Source organism: Podarcis bocagei (assembly GCF_964188305.1).
Source record: "Podarcis bocagei genome assembly, chromosome: 17".
NCBI lineage: Eukaryota > Metazoa > Chordata > Lepidosauria > Squamata > Lacertidae > Podarcis > Podarcis bocagei.
The window spans coordinates 41,609,241-41,618,460 of record NC_138143.1 but is presented as its reverse complement, the minus strand read 5'-3'; the positions used below and the strand labels follow the sequence as shown (position 1 = coordinate 41,618,460).

At 45.0% G+C, this 9,220-nt stretch overlaps 1 long non-coding RNA gene across 1 annotated transcript in view; it reads left to right on the top strand.

Annotated features, from left to right (window-relative positions):
• The first annotated feature begins 7,688 nt into the window (after nt 1-7,688).
• Nucleotides 7,689-9,220, top strand: part of LOC308577048 — a 195,418-nt gene continuing 193,886 nt past the window's right edge. Inside the window, exon 1 of the long non-coding RNA XR_014003384.1 lies at nt 7,689-7,866. This is a non-coding gene — a long non-coding RNA (uncharacterized lncRNA). The remainder of the gene's footprint in view (nt 7,867-9,220) is intronic.

Below are 9,220 nucleotides of genomic sequence, written 5' to 3'. Positions count from 1 at the left end.
AAGTTGCATATTTATATTTCCGCAATTCTTCTGCAAGCCCCTTCCTCAGTATCTTTTCCCATTTGTGGATATCTATATTCAGGTCACGGGTGGCGCGGTGGGTTAAAGCACAGAGCCTAGGGCTTGCCGATCAGAAGGTCGGCAGTTCGAATCCCCGCGACGGGGTGAGCTCCCGTTGCTCAGTCCCTGCTCCTGCCAACCTAGCAGTTCGAAAGCATGTCAAAGTGCAAGTAGATAAATAGGTACCGCTCCGGTGGGAAGGTAAATGGTGTTTCCGTGTGCTGCTCTGGTTCGCCAGAAGCGGCTTAGTCATGCTGGCCACATGACCCGGAAGCTGTACGCCGGCTCCCTCGGCCAATAAAGCGAGATGAACACTGCAACCCCAGAGTCGGCCACGACTGGACCTAATGGTCAGGGGACCCTTTACCTTTATATTCAGGTCTTTCATTCTCAACGGTATGTAAAACTATATTGATGAGGAGAAAAGAATGTATCCACATTGATTTTCTATCCTTCAGGTCCTCCAAACCCTACAGCCAACCTCAAAAATTAGTGATCCTTTCATTCGCTTTGTCATTAGCATATCCCCAAAATAGTATTTACCTTAGGGTTGTCCCTTAGTGCCATAAGAGATTGTTTTAAATATTTATTGGAAAAAAGGTATGGTAACAGAGGACATCCTTCTCTGTGGACTGAGTAAACAGTAAAGTTAGCAGTCTATTAATTAGCATTATTATATAAAGGAAAATTATTTAATCCCTTTTCCAAAATTTACAGCAAGCCCATAAAAATTCTAATATTTGAAATAAATGAATTAAAAGGTCATTCTACACCATTGGAAAGCCTTTTCCACATGAATGAGCATAACTGATGCTTTAATTTTCTTTCCTACTTTATATAATCGATTGTATTAATCTCTTCTAAATATTATATCCTATTTTCCTTCTCTTAATGCAATCAGGTTCACCTAAACAGATTATTTGTTATTTTTATTTTTTTATGAGCTGCATTTCCTACCCACCTTCCATTCTGGTGTCCCGGAGGGTGGAAGGAGTTACAGTAATTCAATGAAACAATAAAACAGCTACTAAAACATCTATTTAAAAAATAAACAAAACGTCAACAAAGTAACAATGCCAAAAAACAACAATATCCATTAACTGATCTAATTAAAACAGTTGGATTTTTAAAGTAAATGTAATTCAACAATGAAATGTGTTTGCATGGTATTTGCACTGATAGAGATTTCCCTTTCTTTTCCAATCACTAACAAATAGCAACTTTGCAGATATCTGGCGCTCTCTTTTTTTTCTAAAATGCCATTCATAGCTCTTGCTGAAGGGTCTGTAATATCTAAGGATTTTATAAAATTCCAATATTTAATCATATCACCAAAGAACTGAAGCCAACATGAATAAAGATAAGAAAAGGCAGATTTTAAAAAAATAAAAAATAAACTTCTACTGTTACTAAAAATTGGCACTGTTTTTCCACTCCATTTTTTTTTTTTGCTAATTTGATCAACTACTGCATTTTAGTAGAAGTAATGAAAAATGCCGTAGTTAATCAAATTAGCCAAAAAAGTGCCAATTTTCAAAAAGTCACAACATGTTATGTTTGTGGTGTAAGGATTTCCCGAACTATACTTCATAAATGTACAGCACAAAACAACGTTTTTTTCTCAATGCCAGTGATAGTGTCAGTTCATTAGTTCATCAGTCATCTAATTCATCACTTATATATAATCAATTAATCACAATCAAGATCAAAGAAAAAAGTTCTGTTCTGTCCGGTAACAACAGTCTCATAGTCATAGCTTTAGATCCAGAAGTAATTAGTTCATTCAGCTCATCATTTACTCAGACATTAGTTCTTGTTAGTTCATTAGTTCGTTAACTTCATTATTCACTTCTTGGAGTCAAGAAGAAATCAAGAAGGTTCAAAAAAACACATTTTAAAAAAAAATCTTCAGCAGACCTGTTGAGAGAAGAAAATAGTGTCAGCATCACTCCCATTCCCACTCAGTATCATTAATGTGACCAACCTTCCAAAACAGCCCCCCCCCCAAAGGAGTGAGGAAAAATCACATTGCGTCAATAAGATCTTGCTTGATACAGCTATCCATAAAAATACTTCTGTGTTCCTCTTTCTGGGGAAATCACTTGTTCTCCAAAAGTGTGATACGAAGTGTGCAATTAGCCTCACATCTCCTCATGGCGCAACACCAGCAGTGACACACATTTTCAGAGAGGCAACCCAGATGTCACCCTCTCAGCATAGTGTCTCCCCGTCTTCTTAGCTCGATGGACTAAGAACTCCAGTCCTTTGGGTCGTTCTTCTGTGTGAGGATCCAACCCACCACAACCACATGGCTTCCATGCCCTTCAGTTCAACTGTGGCTCACTCTTACAGGGAGGAGGTGACCTGGAAGTAGTCCTCCCAGGGCCATTCTCCCAGCTTGGTTGAGTAAGGGCTCCAATCCTATGGTTGATTCTGCTTCAGGTGGGCACCGAACAGAGGAAACTCTTTCATTGCATTGTCTCCCCACTCCACACACATTCATGTACAGTGGTACCTCGGTTCTCAAAAGAAATCCGTTCTCAAAGCCCATTTGGCATCTGAGACATTCAAAAACCGAGCCGCGGCTTCCCATTGGTTGCAAGAGCTTCTTGCACTCAGTGGAAGCCGCGTTGCACATTCAGGTTCTGAAAAACGTTCAAAAACAGAAGCATTTACTTCTGGGTCTTTGACAACGGAGGCATTTGGGAACCGAGGTTCCACTGTAGTTTGAATTGTTTCATATTATTAACAGCACAGACATTGTATAATAACGCCTCATCTCATGTACAGGTTCAGTCCCAAGGGTTATATGGATAAGTGAAAATTGGGGGGTGGGGGTGAAGTCTAGGCTAGTGGAGGGGGGGAATCACCCCATCACTCTTAGAACTGATGTACGGAGCACACCTTGCAAGTCAAGACCTTAAAAGCTCTTTTCACACTGGATTTGCTTGGGACCCAAGTCCTTAAAAAAGCAACTTCTCCAATATCAACCATCTCGGAACCTAGGAATAACAGGTTTTGCCATGTTGTTGGTGGTGCTGCCACCACAAGCTCCCCAGTTGGCATTGATCTGTGACATGGCCTTTTCAGTGGCAGTTCCCCGTTTGTGGAATGTGCTGCCTGGTGAGCTGTTGCTGTCTCCCTCTTTATTATCTTCCAGGGGAATTTTTAAAATCTTCCTGTTTTAACCAAGCATTTGATTGCTGAAATGCAATATTCTTGGTTTCCTGAGATCACTAGTTGAGAGTGTTTTTAAAAGATTTTTTTATTTTAAAAAGTTTCATTATTATTATTATTAGTAGTAGTAGTACCCTGCCCATCTGGCTGTGTCTGCCTTTTTTTGGTGGAAGGGAATGGATCATCACCCCTCTCCCTCCCCGTCCAGTGGAGTACCAGGAAATGGACAGATCATTCTTTCCAGACCTCTGACCAGATCACTTCCAGGAAGGGAGCTCCTTTCTATCCTCCTCCATCTCTCTCCATTGCTTTGGTAAAAGGTAAATGCAGTTGGCGCTGTGGTCTAAACCACTGAGCCGCTTGGGCTTGCCAATCGCAAGGTCCGCAGTTCGAATCCCTGTGACGGAGTGAGCTCCCATTGCTCTGTCCCAGCTCTTGCCAACCTAGCAGTTCGAAAGCATACCAGCGTGAGTAGATAAATAGGTACCACTGCGGTGGGAAGGTAAACGGCATTTCCTTGTGTTCTGGCATTTGTCACGGTGTTCCATTCACCAGAAGCGGTTTCGTCATGCTGGCCACATGACCCATTGTCAGGGGTTCAGGGACAGAGGCACAGGTGAGGGGGGAGACGGAGAGCGATGGGGAAGAATCCCAGGACTGTGAGGAAGAGGATGACAATGACTTGAGGTCTTCCATGAGTCTCTCAAGTGAATCGGAGGATTCCCAGAAGGGGACGCCCCTAGTCAGGCCAAGGGGGGTCACAGGGGGGACCTGCCAGGAGCAGGGAAGCAGCAGGGAAACCCCGAGTGGGAGTGGGAGATCGGGGCCGGCTTCCCAGCAGGAACGAAGGGAAGAGAGGGGGGTTCCCAGTGTGACACACGGAGCGGAGCAGGAAGGAGACAGGGGAAGGAGATCGGGGCAGGACGTCCTGCCGGAAGAGGCGGAGAGTAGTACAGGGAGTAGTGTAGCTGTCAAGAGGAAGGTCAGGGGTAGCGAACGCGCGCCAAGTTCAAATGTGGAGGCGCGCGGAAATGGAGAGAGCCCGGAGGAGGAGCCTGGCCCCAAAGCACGAAGGAGGGGGGGACAGGCATCTGAGGAATCCGCTTCAGGAGAGAGCAGGAGGGAAGGAACCCAGGGGGGCAGAAAGACCCTGCGGAAAAGGAAAGACAGGAAGAGGTGGACTAGCACAAGCCTCTTAAACTGGTGTAGAGGCGGGACCGATTCAGAGGGGACTTAAAACGTCTAGGCTAAGAGACGCGGGGCTGCGCGCCTCGGTTGTGGAACCAATAATGAACTGCAATAAACATCCTTGTATATAAGAAGAACCTGGCGTTGGTCTTTTGTGAGCTGAGACCTGAGGCAGCCCTGACACCCATGTTATGTACTGAGTTAAATAGGATCCAAAATGCAGCAGTCTGTTTGGTCCTAGAACAATAGGATCCAAAATGCAGCAGTCTGAGTATATTTCAACCCAGAAAGCTGTCTGTGGACAAACACTGGCTCCCTTGGCCTGAAAGCGGAAATGAGTGCCATACCCCATAGTCAAATTCAACTGGACTTAAATGTCCAGGGGTCCTTTACCTTTTAGCCATTGCTTTAGGCTTTTTACCCTAAGTCTGCACCACTACTTCCGTCTTTACTTCTGGGCTCCCCCACTCCACACACATGAAATTAGGTAAGGGGTTGCAGTTGCTCTGCCCTGCAACTTCATTTCCTGTCTCTTCAGTTTGACTCCGGTTTTCAGCCTCCCAATATTAAAAGTTCAAGTCCGGGATGGGTATTTGGCCTACACTATCCACTATGAAAAGGGATGCGGGTGGCACTGTGGTCTAAACCACAGAGCCTAGGGTTTGCCGATCAGAAGGTCAGCGGTTCGAATCCCCGTGACGCGGTGAGCTCCCGTTGCTCAGTCCCAGCTCCTGCCAACCTAGCAGTTCGAAAGCACGTCAAAGTGCAAGTAGATAAATCGGTACCGCTCCGGCGGGAAGGTAAACGGCGTTTCCGTGCAGTGCTCTGGTTCGCCAGAAGCGGCTTAGTCATGCTGGCCACATGACCCGGAAGCTGTACGCCGCCTCCCTCGGCCAATAAAGCGAGATGAGCACCGCAAACCCAGAGTCGTCCGTGACTGGGCCTAATTGTCAGGGGTCCCTTTAACTTTACCCACTATGAAGAGAGATGCAAAACATCTTCCAGCTTCTCTGTAACATCTTTATCCTTCTTTAGCACACCTTTCACTCAGTTGTCTAGCTGCCTCTTTGCATGTGATTGAAATGCTTCACACATCTTACCATTGATGACAACGAGGAGTTCACCCCCTAAGCATTTTAGCTGTGTGAGGTAGGTAATTTTTTCTGATCATGCTAGGGTCGGTCCTAAACGGCCTCGGTCCAGTATACCTGAAGGAGCATCTCCACCCCCATCATTCTGCCCGGACACTGAGGTCCAGCGCCGAGGGCCTTCTGGCGGTTCCCTCACTGCAAGAAGCCAAATTACAGGGAACCAAGGCAGAGGGCCTTCTCAGTAGTGGCACCCGCCCTGTGGAACGCCCTCCCACCAGATGTCAAAGAGAAAAATAACTAGAGGACATCTAAAGGCAGCCCTATTTAGGGAAGCTTTTAATGTTTAATAGGTTATTGTACTTTAGTGTTTTGTTGGAAGCCGCCCAGATGGGCGGAGTATAAATAATAATAATAATAATAATAATAATAATAATAATAATAATAATAATTGGGTGGGATTCATTCCCATGTACTTCATTCCTGAAAGAAATTGTCCCCCCTGCATACCTGAATAATAGAAAAAGAGAGGAAGCAATGAAGAAACCTAAAGGACTGGATTTGACTAACTGGTCCCGTACAAGACCGCCTAGCATAATGGGGCCAGAGGCAGATGAAGGGGTGTGTGGTGAGGGCGGACCGCCCCGGGTGTCTTTGCTGAGGATGGTGACATTTGGCACGCCGCCCACCCATTACTCCCAAGCCTACTCCGAGGTGTCAGGGGAAGGGGAAGCTGCCCCGCTTTGCCGGTTGTATTTCCCCCTTCCCCCTTCATTTTGACAGCTGGGGGAGGCTTGGGAGTTGCGGGCCGGCGGCTCGCCGAATGTCCACCATCGGCGGCTTGCTCCGCCCCCAGCTGCAGGGCGCATGTGCCGCTCCGTGCACCCAAGCGGCTATCCTGCACCTGGGAGGGCACCCTCCATGCCCCACCCCCCCTTGGGAGCGCGGGCATATGCTCCGCCACTGAATGGGGCTCCCCACCATCACGTGCTCCCATGCCCACCCCAAATTATTCTGGGAGGCAGAATAATAACAGAACCCCCAGAGCAGCACACAGGGGAAGGAGAAGGGAGATCGTTCCATCAGACAAGCAGAAAAGCTTGTGTTGATGGAATGATCTCCTTAGCACTACGTTGAATTTCTTCTCGTGGCTTGTATTCAACTAGGTTTTACTCAGAGTAGATCCACTTAAATTAATGAACATGAGTCACATGCATTAGTTGCGGTAGCTCTACACTCAATGAAACCTAGTCGGCTACTGCCCAATGTGCAGTTTGTTCCCATGCTGGCACCCTCTTTGACTTGGTGGTACATATTCCTACATTCCTTCTAAGCTTCTATGACTGCGGTTCTGAATCACGTCCAAGCATTTGGAAGCTACTTGACTTCACATTTCCCTTTCAGTTTCCCTTTAACCAGTCCACTCGTTTTTGAACAGTTTCCTCTTAAAGTCAGGGGTGACTGTGTTGGACTTCTACTTCCATGTATGTCGAATTCAATAGCAGTGTGGTCACTGTTCTCAGTTGGTTCAACCACACACAGATCATAGTACCAGGCCCTGGATCAATCAATTCCCCAACCGATAGTATTGGCAAAACACAGCTCTGGATCTTGCTAATTAGCTGATCAATCCATCGTGCAGCCCAATTATAGTATATCTACTCAGAAGTAAATCCAACTGAATTCAATGAGGCCAAAGTGAGCGTGCAAAGGATTGCAACAATATATCACAACTGCTCTTTCAGGGAGATCTTTCTCAAGGATTTATGGTGGGTGAAAGCTGTATAATTTAAATAACTGCAAATATAAATCAAAATGATTATAGTGTTCATGCTTCTGAGATCAAGCTGTGAATTTTAAAGCAGCACAAAATTATAGGAAAAAACCCCCTGAGTAGGATTTACATAAACAGATCAAGTATTAATAGGAACTGCTTTTAGGTTAAGAGAGAATGTGTGTAGAATTGTATTGCTTGGTTACTGATAACCAGAGTTGAATAACAAATAACAGGGGTGTCCATCAGCTCTCTGTGTACCCCAAATTATGAGATGAACTGGGGTGATTTGAGGAAAGTTATCATATTTCCATGTCAGACCACACAGTTAACTGGGGATCTTCTCAAGTTGTACCATTAAGCTTCACATCCAGGCCTGTAGTCTCAGCTGACTAGGAAATGCCCAGAGCTTGAGAGGGGAAGGAATTATTTCCCCATGGCGCTCCAATCACAATGATTTGGGAAGTGTATTGAAACCTGTTTCACATGGATCTATGCCTTCCCCTATGAAAGATTCTTATTTATAATCCCTCAATTTCTTTGTCTGGGAGGAAAGTCAACTACTTCCCAACCATAAAGGTATGTCATATTGATATATACTGTATTTTTTGCTCTATAAGACTCACGTTTTCCCTCCTAAAAGGTAAGGGGAAATGTGTGTGCGTCTTATGGAGCGAATGCAGGCTGCGCAGCTATCACAGAAGCCAGAACAGCAAGAAGGATCGCTGCTTTCGCTGCGTAGCAATCCCTCTTGCTGTTCTATCTTCTGAGATTCAGAATATTTTTTTTCTTGTTTTCCTCCTCCTTATGGTCTGGTGCGTCTTACAGAGTGAAAAATGTGGTATGTACAGTAAAAGGATTTTTTAAAAAAATAGTTTTGGTTTTTAACATGAACACATTATACTTCAATTGATGTGTAAATTGCTTTGCAATAGATGCTGTTTACATATTCATTGAAGTGTGGTGGCCACTTTGCCTCATTGCTCTTCTTTTTTTCTGAAGTGTTTTGTTGATTTTGTGTGAGTTGTTTGTTGAGGGATGAAGCTTATATGTGTCTACTCAAAAGTAAGTCTCACTAAATTCAATCTGACTTACTCCCAGGTAAGTGGGGATAGAGTTGCAGCCATAATCAATTTCCTACTGTGAACAGAATCCATTGTTCATTATGTTTGTTCACATGGGGAAAAATGATTTCTTCCAGGACCTGGAAACTTTACCTGTGCTCCTCTGTCCTTTATCTGAACCCCTTCTGTTAATGTGAGGACAGCCATTTGGACTTGACTGCTCATTTTTGACCGCCCATCCCCTAAATCTTTGTTCCAAAAGCCATTTAAAACATAAGTCATATTGAGTGTTACATTCCACCACACATTTAACTATTTTCAGTATTAAAGGTAAAGGTAAAGGGACCTCTGGTCATTAGGTCCAGTCGTGGCCGACTCTAGGGTTGCGGCGCTCATCTATCTTTACTGGCTGAGGGAACCGGCATACAGCTTCCGGGTCATGTGGCCAGCATGACTAAGCCGCTTCTGGCGAACCAGAGCAGCACACGGAAACGCCGTTTACCTTCCCATTTACCTACTTATCTACTTGCACTTTGACATGCTTTCAAACTGCTAGGTTGGCAGGAGCAGGGACCGAGCAACGGGAGCTCACCCTGTCACAGGGATTCGAACCGCCGACCTTCTGATCGGCAAGTCCTAGGCTCTGTGGTTTAACCCACAGAGCCACCAGCGTCCCATTTTCAGTATTATATATGCATTTATTAAATGAAATGTTGTAATGAGAAAGGCATATGTGATTAAGTTGCATTACACTGACTCATATGATCCAGGACACAAGGGGCAGAACATCAGCCGGGTGCTAGCCTGTCCCTTCCAGATATCTGAGTGAGGAAAATGAGACACCATGACAAATTTATACGTCACCATGA